The 27,945-nt window shown below is 40.3% G+C and overlaps 1 long non-coding RNA gene across 4 annotated transcripts in view; it reads right to left on the bottom strand.

The window, feature by feature from the left end:
- The window catches only part of LOC149169985 (uncharacterized), a 40,298-nt gene extending 14,420 nt beyond the window's left edge, over positions 1–25,878 (bottom strand). For 2 of the 4 annotated variants that reach the window (XR_016259827.1, XR_016259824.1), the window contains exons 1-2: positions 25,258–25,878; positions 25,066–25,164 (exon numbers count right to left, since the gene is read on the bottom strand). This is a non-coding gene — a long non-coding RNA (uncharacterized LOC149169985). Of the gene's footprint in view, positions 1–24,266; positions 24,291–24,313; positions 24,494–25,065; positions 25,165–25,257 lie in introns of those variants that run through there. The other 2 variants (XR_016259826.1, XR_016259825.1) reach the window with 2 other exon arrangements.
- Between the last annotated feature and the right edge of the window lie 2,067 nt (positions 25,879–27,945).

Here is a 27,945-nt window from a genome sequence, read left to right as displayed (position 1 = left end):
GAGGACACTTCTTTGGTTATGTTGTTGATTTGGGCAGATGTACAAGTCCTCAAAACTCATACACAATCCTAGACTGTGGTGTTATGGCCTGCGGCCTAACACACAGTCTTTCTATGGCTTCCAGGCAACATAAACCTTGCTTCTTTTCCTTCCAACGAGATACCAACAGATCTATCCCTTAGCTCCTCTAACTCTATTCTCCTACAAGAAGAGAACAACTTTATGCAGTCACAAAAGAATACGCAGACAGTCTTGTTTCTATGATGATGTTGTCACCTACAGCAACTCGAACTTTCCTTCTTTTACGTTGTCAACATGCTTTGATTAGCTGTGATAATGTCTATTCTTGGAGTGTGTCTTAGGGCTCTCTTATCTGTGGTTAGGGCCTCCTTTGGCCAGCGAATATGGACTGCATTAGGTTGCGTATTAGGGCCTGAATATAAGTCTCCAAGTCAGCGTATTAGGGCCTCTATATAAAACTTCTGGACAGTGTAATAGTGCTTCCATATTAAACTTTTGGACAGCGTATTTAGTGCTTCCATATTAAACTTCTGGACAGCGTATTTAGTGCTTCTGTATTAAACCTCTGGACAGCGTATTTAGTGCATCACTTGACTGTGTAATGGAGCTTCTTTAGTTAGTGGATAGGAACCTTCCCTTGACTGCGGCTAAGGCACGTTTGAACTGTGGCTAGGGCACAGTTGAACTGCAGCTAGATCATTATCTCAACTGCGTATAGGGCATCATCTGAATTGTGTATAGGGTCTCCTCAATGTCTGTGGATCTAGGCTTATCCAAGCGTTCCTTTGTTGTTGATAGGGATTTCCCTTTAGCTGCATATGAGGCCTCCTTTACTGCGGCCAGATCTCCTTAACAAAGTACAGCAGCTAGGGCATCATCCAAGGCTAATGTATTCTTCTTAGTGTCTCTCCTTCACCAATAACCCAAGACGTGGAGAGGAGGAGATCACTTGAAGAATGTATTGTATTAATGACTCCAAATCCTCTCTTATTTATACTAAAAGCGGATGATTGAATAGACATGACGTTTGGGCTTCTAGAGCCTACATAAGAGCTGGTCGGCTTGATAATAATTACATAAACAAAATAAATTCATATCTCCATAAATACTTATTGGAATCGGATGATCTTTGGATCAATCCTACACCTCTCGATGAGAGGGATCCAATAAAAATATCAACTGCCATAAATAAGCCGACCCACATGGAGTTTGGCCCTAGTTGCCAATTTAACACTCCCTCTCAACTAGGGAGAACTCCATCCATAGATCCATAAGTCTGACTGTACTATCTCTGCCATCAATACCCTGCACTGCTCGACCCAGCTCTGCTCTGCTCAACTCAGCTCTGTTGGCTCTGCTCTGCTTTTCTCAACTTAGCTCTGCTGAACTATGAAGAAGAAGAATTGATCGAGAATGTCTCATGCCATTCTCCACTGACCCGAAGTCAGTCTCAGAGTGCGTACCACTGGTCCCAGACCAGTCTCTGCTGACCCAAAGTCAGCGTCATAGTATGTACCATTCCTACCACTGGTCTCAGACCAGTATCACAGTCTCAGATAGTGTACCACTAGTCCCAGACCAGTCTCAACCAACCCGAAGTCAACATCATAGTGTGTACCTCTCTCACTGGTCCCAAACCAGTATCATAGGCTCAGAGAGTGTACCACTGGTCCAAAACTAGTCTCAACCGACCCGAAGTCAGCGTCATAGTATGTACCACTCTCACTGGTCCCAGACCAGTCTTGCACTGACACGAAGTCAGTCTCGGAGTATGTACCACTGGTCCCAGACCAGTCTCAACCAACCTGAAGTCAACGTCATAGTATGGTACAACTCCTACCACTGGTCCCAGACCAGTATCATTGATCCCAGATCAATGGAGGCCATCCTAGCATAGGGAGTACGGTAAATACAACGATGCGTCCATCGGTACCACTATGGTCCCTAACTTCATTTCCCTGCTCATTGATCAGATGAGAGGTACTTCCCATAAGTCCCACACTGTATGGGTAGGATGCCTCGACAGGAGAACTAATCAATCCTGTCCTCACAGAAGAACACATCAATCCAGGCCGCCATGGAGAGCACATCAATCCAGGCCTCACAAGAGAACACATCAATCCAGGCCTCACAAGAGAACACATCAATCTTGCTACAATCACCATGGAAAACACATCAATGCAGGCCTCACAGGAGAACACATCAATCCTGCTACACAGGAGAGCGAATCATCCTGTTCCACAAGAGAGTGAATCATCTTGTCCCACAAGAGAGCAAATCATCTTGTTCCAGTGCGCACCACCAGGGGAGGGTGAGTCACTCTGTGGTCGTATGTTGCTCCAGAAAGAACCACAAGCTCCCCAGAGCTCCCAGAGCTCAATGTATGCATGACCCTTTTACAAAGGTCTCTCGACGACTCCAAGTCATTTGGGAAAATCACAAATTTGATCTTTCCCCGTGGCTCTGACTTGTACATCATCTCAGTGGGATGGAGCCTCCTTGCTCATCGACTTACCATATCCCAGATAACGCAATATTTGATGTCTATCTGTTGGAGCAATCATTGAATACAGGATTCCTCAATAATTAAATCCCACCTCTGGTTGTCACAGAGAATCACAGTGATATTCATCATGTGTACTCACTGAAGATTTTCCATAACCAGGGAACTTCATACAAGGTCATACTCATAGTTAGGTATATGGTCTCGACGGTACTTATAACAACCGATTTCTACTTCCTGCTCATCCATGATATTGAAGCAGAATCCAAAGAGAACCAACACTGAGAAGTGCTCTAGTGATCCTCCACAATGCCTGCCCAGTCAGCATTCGAATAATCATGCAGTTTTCATATTTTCGGCAGTGTATCTCAATCCATGAGAGATTGTGCCCCGAAGATATCTCAGAGGATTCTTGGCATCAATCTAGTGAGGCCCAACCAAATATGAGCTCACCATGCTAACTGCAAAACATATGTCTTGACAGAAGTTCACCAAGAACATCAACGAGATTGAGTTTATGAAACTCAAAGGCATTTCCCAAATCTGGTCCGACATCACTACCATATAGCTTCTAAAAGTTAATATCCTTGAGGTAGTCACAGGCTTGCAATTTATCATTCCACATACAGAATCCAACTCCCTCTGTTTCCTACAAATGAGAGGGTCTGCACCTGTCAGACATAGGTGCCGGTATGAGAGGTCTATCATCCACAACCTTCGAGTAATGGTTTGGATCGATTTCACTCCTAGTGAATCTCAGCTTCATCAAACAGTTATCAATCCTCTCATACTACGCCCGGGGTATTTTGCTTCAAGCCATAGAGGGCTTTATTCCACTTGTATACATGAGATTCCTGTTCATGAATCTCAAACTCCACAGGTTATTCCAAACCTGTGGATCTGCTACATGAGGGGGAAAGGTCCCCTTGTAAGATTTTCCTTCAGTACATCTCAGACATGTACCTTCATGCTCTTTTTGAATTCAGGCATCTCTGTCACCATCTGACTCACAAACCTCCGGTGCTGTGTCAATGGACATGGTCCCCAGTGGATTTCCTGCAACTTGATACAACCCTGAACTCAAAAACATCTTCGAAAATTCAATTTTCAAACACATAACTTTCCATTGACAAATGCCACCATAAAACCTTTTACTTCCTTTTCGGGATAGGTGGCATCAGCTCCATGTGTAATCCCACGACTGTTTCCATCTCTATCAAATTAGAGAGTGCACCCTTCTATCCAATGAAGTGCTTTGAAGCACTACAATCAATATGCCAGATTCCCAAAGCATCTAAAGGAGAGGGCCAATACAAGATAACACTTCTCTATCTTATCAAAAACAATATTTGATTCTTCTTACCTGGGGTTCCTTGCTTCCTTGAAGAGTCGGCCATGTCTTTGATGACCTGCATCTCTGTCATTCAGACACTCCTTCGCATAAGGGCCGAACTCATAACCAAGACATCTACCTTTCCTTCCACCCTTAGATCCGAACTTCCTAATGAAGTGATCTTAAGGTATCCCATTAGAAGTTCTGCTACGCCATTCTATAATATGCTCTGTTTCGACTTCACCCTAAGTGAATTGTGAAGAATCCATTGATCCTTTTGTCTTGTCCCAATTGTCTTCGTTGATTGCTCTTTCACTCTTGCTTGGGCATTCTCTTCACCTAAGCTCTGATACCATGTTAATTTTGCGTATGTTCTATGCTAGAGCAATTTATTTAATTTATTTTCCATATTAACAATCACATCAACGTAAAGTAAACTGTAGATAGAACATAAATATAAATCGCAAAAGACAAGCCAAGACAAGAGGACACAAGATGTGGCGCATGCCAGGGACAAACCCCACAATGTGTGGGGAAACCCTTTGATCAAATCTTCTTTTATCTTCAAAGTTCAGCAAAGAAAGAGAGAGAGAGAGATAATACATTTACAACAAAAGTCAACACTTTGACTTATCTGGATCTGAGCATAGATCATTTCCTATAATGATGAGATCAGTTGAAGACATTCTACTTCCACTGAATCTCCTAGGTGACGACTTCATCTATCCATTTCATCCATCTGTTGCACCTTACCATGTAGCGTCATCATGTTGCATCATGCATCTTCATGTTGCTCATGATCACTGTGCTACCCATACATCAAGTTGTCCATGACTTCATACTTTAGCTACTCATGCATCATCATGCTGCCCATGATCTCACCATGTTGTCTCAATCATCATTATGCATGCCCATCATGCTGCATCAGACTGTTCTATTGTTGAGATGTTGTACACAACTTTACTGCCCTCCATCATCATGCTGTACATATTATGCTACTGTCATCATGATGACCGGTTAGGGTACCAAGCACTATTGAAACAGTCCTTCAAACAAACTACGACACTTCTTTGGTTATGATGTTGATTTGGGCATATGTACAAGTCCTCAAAACTCATACACAATCCCAGACTGTGGTATTATGGCCTGCGGCCTAACACACAGTCTTTCTATGGCTTCCAAGCAACATAAACCTTGCTTCTTGTCCTTCCAACGAGATACCAACAGATCTATCCCTTAGCTCCTCTAACTCGGTTCTCCTACAAGAAGAGAACAACTTTATGCAGTCACAAAAGAATACGCAGACAGTCTTGTTTCTATGACGATGTTGTCACCTACAGCAACTCGAACTTTCCTTCTTCTTTTACAGTGTCAACAGGCTTCGATTAGCTGTGATAGTGTCTATTCTTGGAGTGCGTATTAGGCCTCTTTTATCTGTGGTTAGGGCCTCCTTTGGCCAGCGAATATGGACTGCATTAGGCTGCGTATTAGGGCCTGAATATAAGTCTACAGGTCAACGTATTAGGGCCTCCATATAAAACTTCTGGACAGTGTAATAGTGCTTCCATATTAAACTTCTGGACAGCATATTTAGTGCTTCCATATTAAACTCTTGGACAGCGTATTTAGTGCTTCCATATTAAACTTATGGACAGCATATTTAGTGCTTCCGTATTAAACTTCTGGACAGCGTATTTAGTGCATCACTTGACTGTGTAATGGAGCTTCTTTAGTTAGTGGATAGGAGCCTTCCCTTGACTGCGGCTAAGGCACGTCTGAACTGTGGCTAGGGCACAGTTGAACTGCAACTAGATCATTATCTCAACTGCGTATAGGGCATCATCTGAACTGTGTATAGGGTCTCCTCAATGTCTGTGGATCTAGCCTTATCCAAGCCTTCCTTTGTTGTAGATAGGGCCTTCCCTTTAGCTGCATATGAGGCCTCTTTTACTGCAGCCAGATCTCCTTCAACAACGTACAACAGCTAGGGCATCATCATCCAAGGTCAGCGTATTCTTCTTAGTGTCTCTCCTTCACCAATAACCCAAGACGTGGAGAGGAGGAGATCGCTTGAATAATGTGTTGTATTAATGACTCCAAATCCTCTCTTATTTATACTAAAAGCGGATGATTGAATAGACATGACGTCTGGGCTTCTAGAGCCTACATAAGCACTGGTCGGCTTGATAACAATTACATAAACAAAATAAATTCATATCTCCATAAATACTTATCGGAATCGAATGATCTTTGGATCAATCCTACACCTCTCGATGAGAAGGATCCAATAAAAATATCAGCTGCCATAAATAAGCTGACCCACATGGAGTTTGGCCCTAGTTTCCAATTTACCAACTACTTAGTATTTTACTTTTGTTGTGATGAGAGCTTATGAGACTTTGCACTAGGCTGTCATATTTTGTGGTAAAAAACCCTATTTTCTAAATCTTCATATCAAAAAGCATTCTCCTAAGAAAAACTGCCTTACATACTCTTTTCATTACTTAGTATTCTACTTTTGTTGTGATGAAAACCGATTCTAGGGGGTTGTCACATTCAACCCCTCAACGTTCAATCTCCTGAACCTATGGGTTATGGACCCACGAAACTCGCTTATCTCAACCTTATTTGTGCAGCAATGGAACTCGTGGCTCTCAAAACCCTAACTTTTGTCATTATCCCTAATGAAATTTCTCCAAAACTGTCTTCTCCCTTAGATCAAGGTCCGAGAGGATTTTTCCACCACAACCCAACTCAAAGGCACAGCACTGGTCTGAAGGCGCTTCACCTAAGTTGTCCAAGCAATCAGGGGTTTGTGACCAGGCATTTTCATCGCACAGGCCTAAATATCGACAACCATTATCCATAAGAGATCAGTGGTTGTCAATCCATCAGTGCCAATAGTCTGGCTACTTCTAATCGCATCTCCTCCCCAATGATCTATTCGGCTCAGTCCAACAGTTCGGGTTGAGTCCCATCTTGTTCGACCCACTTGGGGGTCCAAACGAGTTCGAGGGTCCAACCCCTTTTCCAACATTTATTTTATGTTGAGGCCCAAAGAACTAAATAAGTGGGTCCATTGCCAATTCAACTTCAGCTCTTACATCATGCTTTAGTTGTGTTTGAATCCCGAAGGCTCAATCTGATCTAAGACTTTGTCCATCTCTTCCATACTCAACTTTGGCCTTGGCCCGATACTGCAACGTCACACGAACCTCCAATCTAAGGTTTCTTGCCTCTCGTCTTTTGGGGTCTGAAAACTCGCCGTCTCACCTGGTTAAGGTTCATTCAATTAACCCACAAGACTCACAAAAATAGCTTGGTAAACACAAATTCAAACAAGGGGTACGAAAACTTAGATTCAAAATGGAAACAATTACATCCTACGCCTCTCAAGTCTGAGGCCTTCTCTCTCGACCTAATTCTTACATTAGATTGGCCACCTACCTAACATTTGCAGGTTGCCCATATAAAAGTAAACAAAACCCTAACAGACAAGAAGAATATTGCCATGTCATGCATCCTAGAGGCTACCAGACAAATATTCATTTACAATTTTACAAAAAACAGAGGAAATCATGTCCTCCTACAATTTCCACATGGCTCCATCTGGAGGCTTCTGGGAATCATTTTCGGTTTGCGGGTGGAAGTGGTTTATGCCCCTGCATCTCGACCTAATTCTTACATTGGATTGGCCACCTTCCTAACATTCACAGGTTGCCCATATAAAAATAAACAAAACCCTAACAGACAAGAAGAATCTTGCCATGCCATGCCTCCTAGCGGTTGCCAGACAAATATTCATTTACAACTTTACAAAAACCAGAGGAAATCGTGTCCTCCTACAATTTCCACATGGCTCCATCTAGAGGCTTCTGGAATCATTTTCAGTTTGGGGGTGGAGGTGGTTTATGCCCTTGCATCATACTCCCACAATTGAAAATCTTCATGATATCCTGATCATGAGCCTTCATTGTTGCATCTCGTTCATCTTCAATCTCGGTCTTCTTTTTCCTCATTTATCGTTGAGCTTCTGCTTGAACTCAGCAGTACACTGCAACTAACCCGACACTAACACCTCACCAAGCTCTCTCCTCCGGCTCAGCCTTCTGGTATCACAAGTTCACTTTCCTCTATAACCTCTCGAGCTTCCTTTGCTCCTCTAGTTGTTGCACGTTGCTCACCTCCCTTAAAAATTCTACCCACAAACGCCTGTTGAATTGTCCCAACAACTTCTACCCAACCACAACTGGAAGTTGTCCTCCTTCATCCTGCGGGAAACATTTCCCTACTCTGATACCACTTGATGAAAACAGATTCTGGAGGTGTATCAAATTCGGACCCCTACTAGTTCAATCTCCTGAACCTGTGGGTTATGGGCACATGAAAATCGGGCAATCTCAACCTTTTGTGTAACAATGAAACTCGCACTTCTCCAAATCCCCAAATAAAAACAATGATCGAAGGCGTTTAAGCTTCTCTCCCTTAGAGAAATGGCGTTCTCTTGTTCTTTGCACGACATTGGATACACATTGGTTTTGGCCACTCAATCAAAAATTCAAAGGTTTGGGGTTCCAAATCAATATATCAGCCAGGTCTAGGACTATTTAGGATGCATCCCATCTTATTCAAGGGTTTGAACGATCTTGCCTGATCTACAACTCGACAAAGGACTCTCGTTTGATGCTGAAAGGTTCAATCCCAAATTTATTTGAGCTGGGTTCCACTTCATTTGGGGTTTGAGACATTAGGGGGTCCAACCCTTTTCCACTTGACAACCTTGTTTGAAGCCCGAAGGCTCGAATACACGTGGCTCCCCTTTATGTCCAGGGATTCACCCTTTTTCACGTGTTTGTCTTGTGGTTGAAGTCCAAATGTTTGGTCTAGAGTCGATTGAATATTCGCTCAGTGAAGTTCTGGATCATTCCCACAACCTCGATCAAAACCTAAACTCTCAATCTGTCCCTCCTTGCATCTTCTGCTCTCTCTATTGACAAGAGTTGGCGTGCGCCAAATGCATGGACTATCAAACTCAACAGGTTTCCTTTGTTCTAAGACTGCAAACCTCATACGAACTCTTGCAACCCACGTAATTTTTCCACGGCATGCCTCCTAGAGGCTTCCAAACAAATATTTGTTCACAATTTTACAAAAACAAGAGGAAATCATGACCTATAATTTCCACGTGGCTCCTTCTGAAGGCTTCTGGGGATCAATATTTTTTTTGGAAAAGGGGGGGGGGGGGGGGGGGTTATGCCCATACATCATGTCGATCAAACCAACCAAATCTAAACGTACATACCCACAACATAGCGGCTTTGCTTATGTTGTACAGAATACCAAAGTCAAGTGTCCATTTACGATATCTTAACACCCTCTTTGTTGCAGTCCAATGTTCTACTTTTAGTGCTATCATGAATTTGGAAATGAAGCTTGTGGCATAGTTCAAATCAAGCCTAGTGGTTGAAGGTCTAGCAAGCTTCCCACAAGTTGCTATAGACTAACTCATTAATTGTCTTAAAATCAATCTTGGTTAAAAGCTCCAACACTCTCTATAGGTATAGACGAGATTTCACAATCTATCATTTTGAACCTGCCAAGAAAACCCTTGGCATATTTTGTTTGTGAGACCAAAATGTTGCTACATGTTTGCCTAACCTCCACACCTAGATAGTAATGTGTGGGGCCTTAGGTTATTCATATCAAAATCTTTACTCATATTAGATTTGATATGTTCAATAGCACTTGCCTCACTAAGTATAATAAAATGCCATTGACATATCCAAAAGACCCCACTAGAACCCATACTCATCCAAGTATCTATCAATTTAATGTCCCATGCCCTAGATTCCTAATTCAAGCCATATAGAGCCTTCTTTACTCTACAAACAAGATGCTCTCTCCCTAGACCCCCAAAACCCTATGACAGATACATGTAGACTTCTTCCTCCAAATCTGCACTGAGGAAGCCACTTTTCACATCCAATTGATGGACCTTCCAGCCAAACTGCACTATCATGGCTAGAACTAATTAGATGGCGTCATTTTTATTGTAGGAGCAAAGATCTCCTCATTGCCAATGCACACTTGCTGAGAGAACCCTTTTGCAACCAATTGTGCCTTGTAGTTGTCAAGTGTGCCATCCACCTTATATTTGACTTTGTACACACATTTGCACCCAATGGATCTCTTCATTGGTGGAACACCTATGAGATCCCAAGTATGATTTTTCATTAGACTCTCATTTTGATTGCGATGGCCTTCTCCCATTCAGTTTTCATTGTTGCTTCCTCAAACACCTATGGCTCATAAACACCCTAAACATTGGCCATATGAACAAAGTTAACCATGTTTGGTTTATGTTTGCCCTCATCTTTCAATGATCATCCCTCAATCATATCACACACCCAAACATCTTTAATGGTGTTGGACCACAACTTTGGCCTCTTCTTGGGATGCTCTTCATCCAAATTGATATTGTCACAATGACTTGGGCTACCTATACTCGAGTCATCCAAATTTTGATTCCATTGGTCCACATAAAATTTTACCATTATCAACCTGGAAGACTCCTCATGCGCACAATCTTCCCCCTTTTTAGGTGGAGCTACCTAAAACTTGACTCCAAATCCAGTGGGAGGATTTGTGCCAAGAACTCTACTAAGTTCAATGCAAAGCATGTGAAACTTGATAAAATGCCATGTGTGTTAGACTTGGGGAAGGGAAACTCTTATTAATTTCCCTAAACCCAGCACCCGTCAATATATTAACCTAGCAGATTACAGATTGATTGAATAAATGCACAACTAGGTTCCTAACATAAACATTCAGCGGAAGCAAAATTTTAACAACCAATCTCAATCACATGTGAGACTCACAGATTCTGCTCAAACAACAGTTCTTCATTAATAACTCAATCAGAACCTACTTGGGATCTCATCCTAGGATAATGGCCCAACTAAGAAATTTAAAATTACAACATGCCCTAGATCTGATCTAGCTAATCAGGCCCTAAATCTCCCCTTGATCTCCTTGGTTGATTTACAACTCTTGTGTTGCACACTTGCACCTTCCTTGGACCTTGCACAGTTGAGTATCACACTCCTCACTTGAAAAAATTCCTCTCTCAATGGCTCGTGCCATTGTATGGTATGTCTTTCTCCTCTCTTTAGCATTTCTTTTATAGCTTTACATTGAGCTAAATCCCTCACCCTAATCCCCAATGTGATTGACGACCGAGATTAGAATACCTCACTTCAAATCATATAATCACTAAAGTTAGACTTAGGATAAGTTACAATAGCAACTTGTTCAATACTTGAGAAAGATTCCTAAGGACACTTTGCGCCACTTTTGCATGTTTAAACACTTAGTTCGATGTAGAAGTGTTGAAGTTGTAACTAGAGTTGGTCTTCATAATGTAAATACTAAATAACATTGATGTATTTATTATATTTTTGTCGAAGCATGTTCTTCATGCTTAGAGAGTCAAAAAGAGTCAAAAAGAATTTATTATCAGTCAAAAGAAAATGTATTTGAGTCATGTCCCATTTGGACATTTGTAAGAAATAGACATTTGAATTTTATGCTAAGTCAGTAGCCCAGAAGATGACCAAGTTGGCCCTTCTTGGACAAGTCAGCCTAGCCCTCAAAGAGACACCTATTTGACCCTCCTAGACAGCTATATATAAGAGGCAATTCGACCTACTTGAGACACACATTCACACATCACAAGAAGCAATTTTTGAACTAAGCGAAGAAGAAGAAAGAAGAGTCAAAGGAGAGAGAAATAAAAGCTAAAGACAAGAAGAATATTCCTTTTATTGATTGAATCCTTGACTTTGACAACTCGCACATGTGGAAGGACAAAACTTCTGTGACAAAGGTCGAAACTTCTGAGATAGTTGCAGGCTGAAATTTGGGCCTAGTTGCAAGTCTGAATTTCATATTATTGACTAGATTTGGAGCAGTTTGACCAGCATTGAATTTGACTTTGGAAGTAACTTGGAGGAGGGGTTGGACTTGGTATCTTCGTGGCAGTTTGGTCTTGATCTTGGATATTTCTCATTTTGATGTGATACTATAAGAGAAGGATTGTTGAGTTTTCCCCTTGTGGGTTTTGCCCTGGCTAGCAGCCTAATTTTGGTGTCTCTTGTCTCCAAAGTCACCAAGTTCGTGTTCGAGCTTGGCGACCTTGAAATTCGAATAAAGTTCGGCAACTAAAATTTTGCTCATAAAGTTCAACATATAGAAATTCGAAAAAATTAAAAAAATTAAAAAAAAAAATGTATATAAACAAAGTAACAAAAAAAATCAGTTTAAAGTATAATGTGTAATGTTGTCTATTCATCATCAAAATTTAAATTTTGTTCAAATCAGTTAAAATAAAATTAAAAATTAAAAATCCAAAAATAAAAATAAATAAATAACTATACAAAACCTTTAGCTAATATCAATTCATAAAAAAATAAATCTTTCTGTCTTAACTCTATTAAACGCACTTACAAGTGATATACATCATTTGATTGCATTGGAGGTCATAAATATGGAGCAACCCTATTACTTTTCATAGTCCGATGAGAAAGTTTTTAATGCATTAAAATTTATATAAACTCCTCTAAAAAATGTTTTATCGTGGTATATGTGAAATATCACCTTATAAGACACGCAAGAAAATATAAATCATATTAAAATGAGGAGCTAAGGATAAAAACCATTTTAATAAATCCATTTCTTAAAATTTTATTAAATTAACATGTGAAAACGTGGGTGATGTAAATCTCATCGGGTTAGATTAGAGAATTAATTCATGAGCTTGTTTTCATCTAATATTAAATAGCCACGGCCCACAACCCATCGAAAAAGCCGTCCAAAACCTGTCAAAAACCTTGCTGAACGATGAAAACCTGTGGCCCGTCACTGTAGTCTGTATGTTGCTCAAGCGAACTAGTAGTTCAGTAACTGGTTGAGGTCAGTGGTTGTCGGTCGCTCGATGGTAGACTAGTAGTGTATCAAACCTAACCCTCCGCAAACAATGAAACCTAACCCTCCAGCATCCGCAAACAATGAAACCAAAAGCAAAACGTGCCTGCGGGCCGCAATTAATTTCGAAAAAAATTTAAAGCAGGAAAAAAAATCGAACCAAAACAAATTTAATCAACTTTGTTCGCAAAAAAATTCGAGTCTGGCTTTAAATTCGAGTTCGCCATAAAGTTCGGCGAACTTGAAAGAATAAGTTCGTATTCGTTTGAAGTTTGGCAAATTTCGAACTTATTCGTTCAAATTCGCCGAACCTGGTGACTAAGCTTGTCTCTTTGTGATCTTTATATTTTCCTTAAAGGTCGAACATGTGTATAATTGCTTGATGAAGAAGACATAAGAAGTATGAACAAGACATGTAATATTCACAAGTAATTATCAAGAAAATAAATTAGGTGTTCGACTCCATCACACTTCATTTCTCAGCATGTTATCAGAGCTAAGGTGAAGGAAGGTAGCTTGAAGATCACAACTTGTGGGCATACTTGAATACACCCTCGTAGCAGTACTCTCTCACTACCGAAGCAAAGAAACGAAGCTTGAAGACATCGTTCACACACACTCATTTTTTTGAAGCAACTCTCACTCACATGAAGACATCCGTGAAGATATTCTTTAAGCAGCTTTCTCTCTCACTTTCAAGTAAATACTCTTCTATTCTATATGTCTAATACTTCAAACCCTGGAAGAAGAGGATTTATTTAGTCCTTAAAGAAAATGAAGTCATGCAATTTGTTGAAGGCGTTGTTCCAATACCAAATAGGAACAAAGCTAGAGAAGTGGCCAAATACAACAGGGGAGAAATTAGAGCTAAAAGGATTCTCTGAGTGCATCAAATATCATCTCATTTATTTTGTTTCATATTTGTCTACATCAAAGGAAGTCTATGATACATTGGTAAAATTATATACGTCATCAACATAACCAGTCAAAAGATATCTCTAAGGAATCAACTCTATGAAACAAGGATGTTGTTGATGGGAGAAAATTGCCCGCCAACAACTAGGGCATTTACCGATGCGAAGTCCCAATTATACCTCACACCTTTTGGGATAGGATCCCATCCGGTATGTAGGCTCGGCAACCAGCATGTTGTTTTGCACCTAGTTGTCAAACGTGAGATGTTAGAGCGAGGGAAAGAATGAAATGCCCAGAGAAAGGGGGATGAGATCAACTCACAATTGATAACATGCAGAACGAGATACAAGGATGTAAATGGAAAACAACAACAAGAAGCATTCCACAAGAAGGATTAGAGCGCTAAAACCATATAGAACACACATGAAGAGGAAAGTACCAAAAAGTAATCGCAAACTAGTTTACAGTAAGTTACTAGCATAGCGTGGAATATATGAGCAGAGATTCGAAAGCAACCACATGTGCAATAGCAATGAATTAGTTCATAGACAAATCACCCACACGCAAGCCCACATACACACATAATGGAAATACCGGATAGCCATTATAACCACCATGAGAGTGCATGGGAATCAATGTCGAAAGAGGGGAATTTTTTATTAATGTTGCTACAAATACATGTCCTACAAACCATCAAAGCCCAACAATGGAACATGGGTTGCTCATACCATTTTCAAAGCAAAACCCTAGACTCACCACAACTCTCCCTACTAGCTCCCAAGAGTTGAGTGTCTCTAGCTCCTTAAGCACAAATCAGCTATCTAATGTTAGTCCTAGCTCAAGTGCTAAAGTCCTTGACAAATGAGGCACGATGGCATATTTATAGAAATGAGGTGACTATTCACCTACTCTCTCATGTCTAATGACTATTACATGCCCAACTGATCTTTGCATCACTATTGACATTATGATAAGAAGTATCCACGTTATGAGAGAAGAGGAATTATGAGGAGAATAGAGATGGTTTTTTGGAAACCCTAGAATGCTTGTTGTCAATGTTGTTGCAACGATATGGAGACTAGCACGAGCTAATGAACAAGGTGGCAATGTTCATTTGTTGTGCTAAGTGTTTATCTCCCTGCTACTGCACCCTCCATCGAGTAGATTGGTTTTAAGACCAATATCAACATTCCCCAACTTGGTTGACATAGTGCCTTGGGCAGCTATATGGGGCCATTCTCTGACAGTTAGTCCCAACCCTCACAGAATGTATGTCAATTGTCTTTGTATCTCATCTACATGGAATCAATCATTCAACCAACTTATAATATCATGCCCTTAGGATTGTTGAAAGGTCCTCGAAGCTTGTAAAGAGCCAACTTGTCCACCAGCGAAAACCCTAGTTGCACAACCTCTTGTGAGAAACCCTGGCTTCCTCCACATAGGTCAACATTCTCGTTCCTTCTTTTCTACCTGCAAACAAATTACATGGGTCATACATATTTGCAGTCAAGGAATAATATTAGAAATATAACAAATTGGCTGAAAGTAAGATATCAATTTGGAGCCCAGTACAGTCCCTATTCTTTTGTCATTTCTCTTAATAATTCTTCGTCCATAACATGACAATTGTCTCTGCTAAGGTCCTTATGCTCTACATCCTTTCCTCTTGAATTCTCAATTGTTTCATAGATATGCACCCCTTATCCTATGTTCTTTGATATCAGTGATTTCTCCTATGTTGCCATATATCCCAATCCACACATTTTCCGCATTTGCGTGTTTTGCTTGTAGTGTTGTCATGGTTCTAATGATGTTCACACCACAATTTTGGGCCAAAGTTCTTGGACGGCATCCTGCAAAATAGGTCTCTGTTGGAATCTCTCAAACAAATTGTGCAAGCTTTTGATCCTTGCAGTCAACAATAAAAGTAAAATAAGTGTCCCCAATCTTTTGGACCTCAAACAATCTTGCCTCAATTCCAACATCACTATTTTGTAGTTCCTTCGATCCTTTTACAGTTGTAGTTCCACGATCTTTAGCAATTCTATTGTTATCTGTTTACTTTAAAAATTTCATTGCACTAACTCCTTGCCTTACTCAAGTAGCGAGCAACAAGATCACTAAGCCACTTTTTAGTGAAAGATAAAATTTGCACACGCATCTTTTCTATGTACTCCTCTTCCATCTTCAATAAAACACCTCAGTCTTGTTTTTTAATTAATTATGCATTTGTCGTGTCCTCTCCCCTTTTGTACTTGAGCGAACAATTCAAAAGAATGACTCAAGGATTGGCAATTTTCCTCCTCCAATAACATCTTTATTAATCACCCCTTGGAACCTTTAAATCAACTTTGTGCAACCCATTCTCCAGATCAACACCAATGGTAGTTGTTGCATCACAGGGGGTCGCAATTCAAAGTTACACATTGGTCTTGTCATGTGCGACCAAAGTAGAGAGGTCGCAGTTTTCATTTTAGGGAGCAGATCACAATGAGAGCATAGCAGGTCACACATTTGAACATTAGCGTGAATCACATGTACAATCATCAATTGGAGAGGCTCGTGAATGCAACTTGTGATCTAAATTTGGTTGCCTTCCACAGTTTCGTGGCAGGATAGGTCGCAGTTCGCGTTTGCATGGATCACACCTTGTTAATGCATCTCTAAGGCTCATAATTGCGATTTGCGACCTGGAGTGTTAATACAATGGTCTATTCGCAAATTTGGCTCACAAGGACGATCACACTTCTCAAATGCAGCATAGGTTGCATTCTCCTGTGACAAAGCTAGTCACAATTTCAAGCTCTACCTAGTTGGCTATTGCATATGCGATTTGTGTTCAAGGATTGATGATGCGACTGTTCAAGTTGCATTTGGAAGTGCAACTGTTCAAGTTCATCCTCCAGGATCATTCTGAACATTAAGGGTGAACCCAAAGCAACTAACCATCGCAAAGCACCGTTTGTTACTCTCGCATCAACATCGTGATGCACAGCAAAGCTAGAGTTTATTCCTACACCATCAAGCTCTTGGCCCTAGCCATACAACCATCTTAAAAATGGTCCTATGCCCTTTGGGCAAACAATTATCACACTAATGTTCTTGGGGAAGTCATCTCACCCAAAACGCAATCTGGTATCCAGATAAAGATTGTTGGAACTTGGAGAAGGCTCCCAACACCAACAGCTGCATACAGCATGCATATTCTCACTGGCGCATCTCTCAACTTATAACAAAATGCACTTATATAATGTGGCGTTTCATCTTCCCATTGCATGTGTCGTGTATGCACAGGCATGCGCATTGTTGAAGCATTTCCCACTAGATGGCATAAGTGCTTCAATTGCTTATTGCACTCTAAAACTATGATGTGTCCTCATCACATTCCTCTGCGAGTGTTGTGATCCGTCCTTCCTCTTACACGCATTGTATTGATCGCTCTTACACCACACTCCATGTGGACTTGTAATGCATAAAGTTCACTAAACTATAAACTCATCGTATGGCTCATATACCCTTTCCACGACATGGGTATGTTGTTTCCCTTTGGTTCTAGAGCAAGAGCATGTTCTTTCCCGACCTCTTGTTTTGTCATTGCGTCCACCGATGTTGTTTTGCAATACACATTGGTGTCTACAACAATATGTCTCTCGTGCAATGATTATCATACACCCTTGGAGAAATGGACAATTGCGATGGCATTATCTCCTTGCTTGTGCGTGGTTTTGTTTTTTTTTTTAACAAAGTCGTTTACTCGTATATTATAAAACCAACAATCCAGTATTCTAGTACAATAGGGGAAAGCTCTGAGAGCTGAGGTTCAAAAGTGGGTGCGCAGACCCATAATCCTCTAAGCTTCTCTTGATTAAACACAAAACATGAAACAAACGGCTATATTGCCTGACAAAAGAGCCTCCTAGCCAACTGAATTTACAATGCATAAATATCAAGGGGAGTGTTGGGTGACAGAGTCATCCGGGAGCTGTTCCCTCCTGCTTGCTCTGGTTGAGGCTTCAGCCTGCTGGCTTTCAGTGAGGGAGCGAAGGTGGTCTATGGCAGCTTCCATATGTATGCAACGGTCCTTTAAATCTTCGATCTCTTTCTTCCTTTTCTCCAGTTTTTTGCGCTTGGAATTTCTATCAGAGTGATAATCCTCTGTCAGCTCCTTCATCTGTTTGTTCAGGGCATTGATCATGATTACATGGGCTTTACACATGTTACACTCCTTGTTGTTGAAAATATTTCCCATAGAATTTCTGGGTTGAGCCTGATTGGCAGGCTGATTTTGCTGCTCCGCCATCCTAGCAGAATCAGGATCCGCAGTGCCCCGAGGAATGACTGAAGTGGTGGAGGGCGTGAGGGCGATGCCACAGGGCTGCTTGCTCGAAGGATTAAGAGACGAGATGCTCAGATGCTGAGTAAGGGCGCAGCTTTGGACATAAACAAAACTGTTAGCACTATTAAAAGCACAGAAATGAAGAGAATCGATTACCCAGGGCAGTGGAATAACGACTGGGTCCCGGATCGAGTAGGGCGCCTTCAAACGATGCTTGAGATTAGGGAGGGCAATATGAGCTGTGGGAGTCTGATCTTTGCTGCCAACCGAGAGGAGCTCGGTGTTTTCTTTAAACCCGATTCTGATCTTAAGGTCCTGAGAGAAGCCTTCTGACTGAAGCCCCCGACTGTAAAGAACCCTTCGCCTCTGTCCCAGATTGCCTTGAGTTGTGATAGACCTGAGATACTCGTTGTGATTTATAAGAGCGAAGAGGGCTTGCTCACGCTTGTTTCGAGTGGTGTATCTTTTCTTGGTGATCGTGAGATCTTTTGAGTTGATTTTTACCAGTCCTTGGAGCCTGTAACCAGCATGGGCGTGATCACACCCTTTGTTATTGTCTGTGATGTACAATGAGAGAATCCAAACCGTGCCTGCATTCCTCGAATCCAGAGGGCGATACGCTGTCCTAAAACACCTGCTTCGACGGTCGAGAAGGATATGATTTGATGAGGATCGGGTATGCGCAGGCCAACAGCATTGAAACGGATGCCTGAGGTGACCGATTATCTGGTGCGAAGGGAGAGCGTCCTGTCTATGGAATATCCCTGTCATAAGTATCATTGTTTTCCTTTACCTGACCCATGAGTCTTCCCGTGGCTTTGTTTGCCTGCTCGTCCGCTTCCCCATTGTTGCTTCTTAGGACGTGCTTAAAAGTCACTTTGCTGATGCCCCTGATCTGATCCACTATTCTGGCTTTGATTCTGCTTAAGGCGATTTGGTTGAAATCTTTCCCGGAGTTCAATGCTGCTATAATGATTGCAGAGTCTCCTAGAACTAAGAGATTTTGAATGCCTAGCTTCAGGGCGATGGAGGTCCCCAATAGAAGGTTGTAAGCTTCAGCCTTATTGTTCGTCATGGTACCCAAACCCCACTCATAAGTGACAATAGTTTTCCCTTGAGGATCTCTAATTATTCCCCCGGCTCCAGCTCTGCCTGGATTGTTTTTTGAAGCCCCATCAAAGTGAAGCGTGAACCGCTTTTGATTTTGGATCCAACTGTTGATTTCCTCCTTTGTCCCTCTGAGTTTCCAATCATTCTGCCCTGTTCCTGTTATTGATTTGTTTTTTGTTCTTGGTTTATAGTTGAATCTCCGAACCCATTCCTTCACCCTATCATCTGTGTATTCCGGGTGTGGGGACGGGGACGGGGATGGGGACGGGGACGGCATTTTTGGAAACAGGGTGCGTGGGTTCGTCGGGTAATATAATAATATTAAATTTTCATAATTAAATTTTATAAATTGTAAATTTATAATTAATAATATATATGAAATTTGAACATGCACATCATTAGAAGGAAATGCCCCATGCATGGTGTGCTCTGTGGTAAAGCAATCCCAAAAAGTTAAAAGTTAAAACAGTGGCAGCCTTACCCTTCCACAAAACACGCTTATTCATTTAGGCATATTTTCCTAGTTTTAATCTTAACATGATGTTATCAGAATGCTGTGAGAAATTGGCAGATTTTGATACTTAATTTAGCCATTGTCCAAAATAGCCCTTCGCCATTTAACAACATCAGCTGATTACAGCTTATGGCTGGTCTCGACTCTCAATCCTACTTTCTATTTGACCGAAAATGTCTAAACCTATATGTGTGCATTTACAGTTTATAATTTGAGGGTTATTAAGTTATTAACTTATTTGGCTTGGGAATGAATGTTTCATAAATTATTAAATTCATTCCAAATTGATTTACAAGAATCTACAGGCTCAAATTACAGAGTAAGAGGTCTCTTTTCCAGTTCTGGTTTCGATGCCATACAATATTAAAGGCATTGAGGATCCACAAATACAAGAGATCCATAATTTACATTGAGACTCTAACAAACCTTGGGCATAAGTTTTGAAATTGTTTTTATAGCATAAGAATAATGGAGAGACTGATCATAAGAGTCTCCTGTGGTAGGAAGGGACTCATGAATGTGCAAACAGCTACCTTTTTTTTTCCAACTATGGTCATCACCTTATCAAATATTTCCACAAAGCTACAGGCAATATGATATGATATTATGCTTGTGGGATTGTACACCCATAATGTTCCTTTTATAATATTGAGATATCATAATCATATATGATTTCAGAATACTGTGTCGCTCATAAGTTTTGAAAAACTTATCATTGTTGATAAATTTTTACAATGATTCATTACCCTTGAGCAGCACGTCATGCCCACAGAGCAATGCTAAGGCATGTGAACAAAGACAGTCTTCGGACTGTAATCTTTTGAAATAAGAACACGGGTCTACAGAGAACAGAGAACACGGGTCTACAGGCCTGGGTTTTTGGTTTTAAACTTTTAACGAAAATTGAAATAATAAAATTGCAAAGGAAAACTTGTAAATACCACGGTCCACTGCCGTTGAAGTTGCTCTGTCCATTGCGCTGAAGCTGCCCACTGCTGTTGAAGCTGCCCACTGCCGCTGGATTTAGGGTTTCTTAAGTTTACCTTTGTTATAAGTTATTTATTAAATTTCAATAAAAAAAAATTAATTGAAAATTAAATTTTTAACATAGTTTTTTTTGAAGAACCCAAAGAACCCAACCCGAAGAACCCAAAGAACCCAACCCGAAGAACCCAAGAACCCAAGCACCCGAAGCAACCGAAGAACCCGAAGAACCCAAGCACCCGAAGAACCCAAGAACCCAAGAACTCATTAAAGGAAAAGAACCCAATTTTTTTTTTGAAGAACCCGGTTCTTCATGGAAGAACTCGGTTCTTCTGGGTTCGTCTGGGAAGAACCCGTACCCGAATCTGGTACTTGGGTGCGGGAACCCCGGACGGGTTCGAGAACCCCACCCCCGGGTGCGGGTACCCGTGCAACACAGTGTGTAGGTGAGTTTGCTAGCACAGAGAATGAGCACATGCTAGGTTTGTATGGGACGAAGGTTGGATGTTTGTCGAATATAAGTGCACTCTACGCTCACGAAGGCAACACTGCCAAGTTTAGCGCATGGCACATGTGCAAGAAGCAAAGAGTTAGGAATTGTGCTCTAAGAATGTGGCATGTGCTCTTGAGAGTTAGATGCAAAGTCTCGAAGCCTAGATGTTGGCAATCGGCTTCATCAAAGTGAGGGTCACACTCGGCAGTCACAACGCTGGTACTGATGAAGTATCACCCTGCAGATAATGGGAAGCCACCATCACAGTCGTCCCCACACTGGAATCCACAACATGCCACCAGGGCATCTTCAGAGAGAGTAACGTTCCTTTTATAGTGAATGCAAAACCTATTGGAAAGTGCTTCTATTGCACCAAAGGACCAGCGAGAACCACAGTGTTGTTGTGCATCGAATTCTTTGCAACACTGCTTCCTCACTCATTACAATTGGGCGCAATCTTTATCATGTGATATTTTCTTTCAATTTAATGATGTTCTCAAAGCATGCATTCATCAAAGTGTGCATTATCGCACCCTTTGGTTGCCATTGCGTTGTTTTGGAACAATACTATAGACCATGGACATGTCATTGCATGATTTCAAATGATCTTTTGTTATACAATCTCGTCATATACTTCTCGATATAAAGTTCTTTGATGCTTGTGGCCTTGTAATGTTTCTGTGGTTTTTGTTTTCTCAACCTGCGCACTCGCTACAGTCCTTTCAAGACCACTTTGATATTTTCCCAATGCACTATGCATAACGCACAAACTTTAATGATCAGTCTCTTTTGCACCATAATGTATGCAGGGTTTCACACTTGACACAATCACTCACAACCTTTGTGAGATTTGTTTCGAATACACTACACCTCCCTTAATAGATGCACATTTTTCTTTTATGCCATTTTTTGTGATGCATCATCTGTATTCTATTCAACGTAATATTTTACTCTTTGCAATCACATTGAACAAGTCCATTTTACCCTATCCAATTTCGAGGGAGCCTACATTGGAGGTGTGCTACGAACTTGACTTGTTGCATGAGTGAAAAGGAAGTTGTTAATTACCATTAATAATCACAATCATATGGCTCTTCGAGCTCGCTTCATTTATAAAATGAGAGGATGATGAAGGGGAAGATCAATATCTATATTCAAAGAAACAAGGAAAAACAAGACTTGCATTTTACCAACTAGTAAACAGGGCTATGAGATAACATAAAAAGTGCCCCAACAAAAATTATATTTGGAGAAAGAGAAGATGTTTGGAAATAACAAGAGTTAAAAATAGGCTAAAAGGCTAAGAAGGTCGTCAAGAGGCCAAAAAAGAGGGGAAAGAAGCTAAGGAAAAGTTGAGAAACCAAAAATGGGGCAAAGAGGCCAAAAAGGAGGACTGACAGGTTGAAATAGAGGCCAAAGCACCAAATGGGACAAGAGAGGCTAAAAAGAGAATTGAGGGATTGAAACAGTGATCAAAAGGTTGACATGAGCAAGGAAAACACTAAGCCCCCTAGTGTTTTAAGGAAAACAATTAAGAAAAGAGCCAAAGGATTTGTCACTAAAAAAATAGAAGAAAAAAAAAAAGACAAAAGGGCCAATAAAACTTGCCCGCAATACACTAGAGGATGCCACAAGAAATGTCAAGTACAAACCAAGGAAAGAAAACTAAAATGTGAAGGTTTAAACCTATCCACCAAACACAAAGGGAAAGAGGTGTCAAAGATGACACAACATAAAGGAAAAGAAGGACTAAAATAGGGATTGGCAAAAACTACAAATACATGACAAACCGTAGAGGACCATGACTCATGGACAAGGCCACCTACAAGGCAAAGATATAAAGCAAAATTGGAAATGCTACGAGCAGAAGATAAAAAAAAATTAAATTGTGAAAATGAGTAAGGGTAGGGTGCAATGGATTTCTACAAATCAAATGAGCATCTAACTCATTGCGATGACAAATAATCCAAATAGCAAGCTTGTTGATAAATTACACAACAGGGTAGGGTAGGGGCCTACTATGTAACACAAATCGTGATGGAGAGCCAAGGGTGAATACTCCCAAACTCCATAAATCATATAGAACAATCCATGGATCCATAGAATTCAAAGGAAACAAAAAAGGAATGCCCAAAAAGGCAAAATTCAAGGCCAAAAAGCAAAGGATGGAAGTTATACATGAAAACAAAAGAAGGCATATAGGCCCCACCGAGGAGGGAGACCATTAAAAAAGACCAAGGAAAAAACATAGCAAATGATCCTCCACTGGATTAATTTAATTACCTAAGTAAGGTTTTCACATTCAATCAAGTAATCAAAGGCAATGCTCTCGAATAATCCTAGTTTTGCCAAAAATACCTAGAAATAGGGATAATAGCATGAATAATGGTTAATGAGAGAACTACATGCACTTCTAAAAGATGATCTAATAGATCTTGTTAAAACAATGCCTCATGAGAACCAAACAAGATTAAAATGAGATAAACTTCAAGCAACCTCAAGAGAGTGAACAAAACAGCCCAGATTTACTTTAACTCTACACGACATGTTGCTTGTGCACATTTCCATTCCTGTTTACGGTCATCTTAAAGAAAATCTCATGAAGAAGAGGAATAACCTTCAAGGTAGTTCTTTAACGAGGATAAATAATTAAAACAAAAAATAAAGTCACAATTTGCATCTCAGTTAATTACAAATGAAAATAACATGGATATGAACAAAGACGGAACCGACAACATAAAAGAAGGAAGCAACCCAGTGTCTCATGTATCTTCTAGCATTATGCCTCTCCTTATCAAATTGGAAAATCTCAATATTGTTTTAAGGGCCTTCACTCCTAACCTTTTAACTTTCATTGGATCTATTAGAAATGGTTGTTTTATCCCCGCTCAGCTTTAACACAATTTTCATCTTAAATATGAACAGTCAAACATTAAGATTGATGACATTTTGCCAACTGGGATAACTCAAGTGTTTGAGAGAAAGAATAGTTATCTTTCGCACCCAGGTTCACATCCCATTAGTGACATGTTCACTCTTCATAAGCCAATGGTGGTTGAGGTTTTTCCTGAGCCGAGAGGAATATCTCACCATTGCCTACACACAATTTTCATCTTAAATATGAACAGTCAAACATTAAGATTGATGACATTTTGCCAACTGGGATAACTCAAGTGCTTGAGAGAAAGAATAGTTATCTTTCGCACCCAGGTTCACATCCCATTAGTGACATGTTCACTCTTCCTAAGCCAATGGTGGTTGAGGTTTTTCCTGAGCCGAGAGGAATATCTCACCATTGCCTACGCGTCGGAGGGTAGGGTGCATCATTAGATATTGAAATATATATATATATATATATATATCTATATATATATATATATATATATATATATATATATAAAGATCTATTCCTGCACTAATGTAACACCGACTTCAATATTTAGAGGAAAGAATTCATCTAGTAAACCAGGGCCTTGAATTAGATCATAACTAAAAACAGTTATCTACAAGGTATCAGCCCGAAAGGTTGTATGAACAACACTGCTCATACAGAAAGAAAATTGCAATTAAAAGTTATCACATACCATGACTGGCCAATGTAATCATGTAGCTCTTAATATTAACCACTAGATGATTTCAGATTTTTAAATATTAACTACATCGCGTTACGGGCTTACCTAGCCGTTTTTTCCCTATATTAATGATAGAATATATATCTAGTTCTTAATATTAACCCCTAAATGATTTCAGCTTTATAAATTTTAACCACATTATCTTATGGGGTTTCACCTAGGTGTTTTCTTTTCTTTATTTTTGAAAAAGAGAGTGACAGAATGCATACACAGAGGGAAGATGACCAATGTATACCGACCTGATTCCAGGCGAAGAATGAGGTTGATCCCTCGGACCTATACGAACTCTCCACGTTTCATCTTCTTCGACAATGATGAACCCTCTTCTTTGCCTTCAACTGTTGCAGAGCAGATTCTTCTGAAATCATTACCCGTGCCAAAACTAAATAAAAAAGCAACAGACAAGAAAATAAAAAGCAGACAAGCTTTACCTAGAATATCTCCATAAATTCACATGCCACTGGTTAAAACCCTTCGAAATTCCCATCAAATGTCCATGGATAAAACCCTTGTGATTTCCTGTGAAATGCCAATGGTTTAAAACCTACCAATTTTCCTTGAAATGCGAGTTCCCTGATTCCTCCAATGCGTTTGCTTTGACTTAAAGGAGGCTGCAGAGGTTATCGCTAGAAGATTGAAGGAGGCAAGCAAAATAATGCTTCCCGACAATCTGAAAGAATCTGACAGCGCCCATGCAAAGACACAATTTCGCAGCAGGTCGGCCGATGGAAACATTGAACAGAAATCCACTGCCACCTAAAACATAGATTCCTTGCTGTCTCCCCCACGTTGCATCCGTTGGAGATCTGCAGCTTGTGCTGACTGAGGGCTTGGGGTTCTTCTTGGAGCCGGCGGGTCTGCCTGGCCTCCAAGACCCTACTTCATCCTACTCCCTTCCACTGCAACCGTAACCTCCTGGTTTCAATTTTAACGATTATCAGTGGTTGTCATTTAGCGCCGAACCTCTATCTTTTAATGAAATAAAATGAACCGTAACCTCCTGGTTTCAATTTTAACGATTAGCAGTGGTTGTCATTTACCGCCGAACCTCTTTTAATCAAATAAAATGAAATGATATTTTTTTAAGGTGTCCGATATTAAAAATAGTCTAAAATAATTTATGAGATGATTAGTTCTGTGTTTTGTTCTTTGCAATTCAGTGCTTTTCTTATTCAAGTTGATGATGAGCTGATCCAACCTTCCAACGAGCTCCTCGCTAAAAAGACAATGCCAAGAAACGGATGCTAACATGTTCTCGTTTGTCTTTGAATGCATCACATTCCAAAATGAAATGGTTTTCTAATTCCACAGTCCTAGACGTGCAAAATGTACACACCCATTCTTCCCAAGCTTCTTTAGGCCTTTTCCACCGTCATGTTTCACACCGAAGTTGATGTGAGTTGGTAACACCGAAGTTGATGTGAGTTGGTCCTTAATTAAGCAATAAGAACATTTTCCCTCCACGAAATGCTAGCTCCAATGAACTCTTTTTGGTATAAATCACACGTAAGGTTGAATTTCTCAATATAATATTTCCTCTTTCTACCCAACTCTTTTTCCCATACCTTTTCACGAAACTTCTCCATAACAAAATCCTTTAGCTCCTTGCTATTTGTGGGACATGCATTGAGGTAGATATTCCATTTTTGCATCCATGTGTAGTTTTGTTTCATCCATGTTTTCTTTCTTTCACTCATGCCTTCATTGAAGATAACATTAGGTCATCTACCTACTCTCATTCATTCAATTCTTTTTAGGTATCTTATGAGCCGCACCATAGCAATTGCTTCAATGGAAGTTGCTCCTATTTCACTCAACATTATCTCATAAGGTACCGAACTTTTTATTTTGAAATTGCTCATGATCAAGCGTTTTTGGATTTTCTCAATTTATTTCCATTTTGAAACGGGAGTGTTGCTAGCCCACAATTCACGCCCATATAGCATCATTGGACAAACTAGGAGTCCAAAAAGCACTTTAATCATTTTCCAATCCCATAACTCTGCCTCTCTACATTTTTTTTGAAGAGCATATAATGCTTTCCACCCTCCTAAAATTCTCTTCTTTCTGCAGTCCTCCCAATTGAGTTTGTTGTTGAAATCAATCCCAAGGTACTTGTACTCATTTACTTCTTCAAGAATGTTGTCTTCAAAGAAGAAAGTATGTTGGCTCTGCTTCATTTTATTAGAAAAAAATCATTATTTTGTTCTTGCTAGTATTGACTTGCATCCCCACTGCTCTACAAAAATGCTCAAGGGCATATAAGTGCATTTGCAATCCATGGGTCGATTTAGAAATCAATACAATATCATCAGCATATAAAAGAAGCTTTATCACCAACTCCTCCAACCGAACACCATCTCCACCTTGCAAATTTAGTCACTCTTCCAATTTATCAATATATAGACCAAAAAGAGTGGGGGATAGAGGGCAACCTTGTTTGAATCCAATGTCACTTCTAAAGCTTTATGAAATACCTGCTAAGGTTCTAATTTGACTTTCACTTCTTCGTAAAGTTTATGGACAACAACTCTATAATGCACAAGAATTTCAAGTTCTTCCATTCTACGCCACACTTATCCCTAGGGATTGTGTCAAATTCTTTTTTGAAGTCAACAAAGCAGCAAAATACTTCTTCTTTGTCCTCCCAAACCTTTTCAACAATGTGTCTCAATGTGATGCCATGATCCATTGTAGAATGTTTCGACATAAAACCCGCTTGTCCTCTTGCCCTCTTTTCTTTTACTTCTGCCCACTTGCTAATTCTGTCTTCTATCATGCTGCCGAAAAGCTTTGCAAACAAAGGATTTATCATAATTGTTCTATAGTTGGATGGATTATTTAATGTCTCCACTTTTAAAAAGGGGTATTGCTAGGCTAGTTTCCCAGTGTCTTGGGAATCCTTGCTGAAGGATGTTGTCGAATATTTTCATGATTTGCGGCGCAAGAGCGTTCATTCCCCATTTTAGATACTTTGCTTGAAGTTCAACCAAGCCCTTTGCCTTTCCTATTTTCAGCTTCTTAATTCCAATCTCCACCTCCTGTAATGTGAAGAGCTTTGAATTTGTGTTAATCATAGGGGCTGACTCCGCCTTAGATTCTTTCTCATAGAGTTGCCT

The sequence above is a fragment of the Pinus tabuliformis genome, chromosome 4_2, assembly GCF_031772625.1.
Source record: "Pinus tabuliformis cultivar Carrire ecotype Pingquan chromosome 4_2, CPIR1, whole genome shotgun sequence".
NCBI lineage: Eukaryota > Viridiplantae > Streptophyta > Pinopsida > Pinales > Pinaceae > Pinus > Pinus tabuliformis.
Note: the sequence above shows the minus strand (reverse complement) of the source record. Positions and strands in the feature narration are given on the sequence as shown.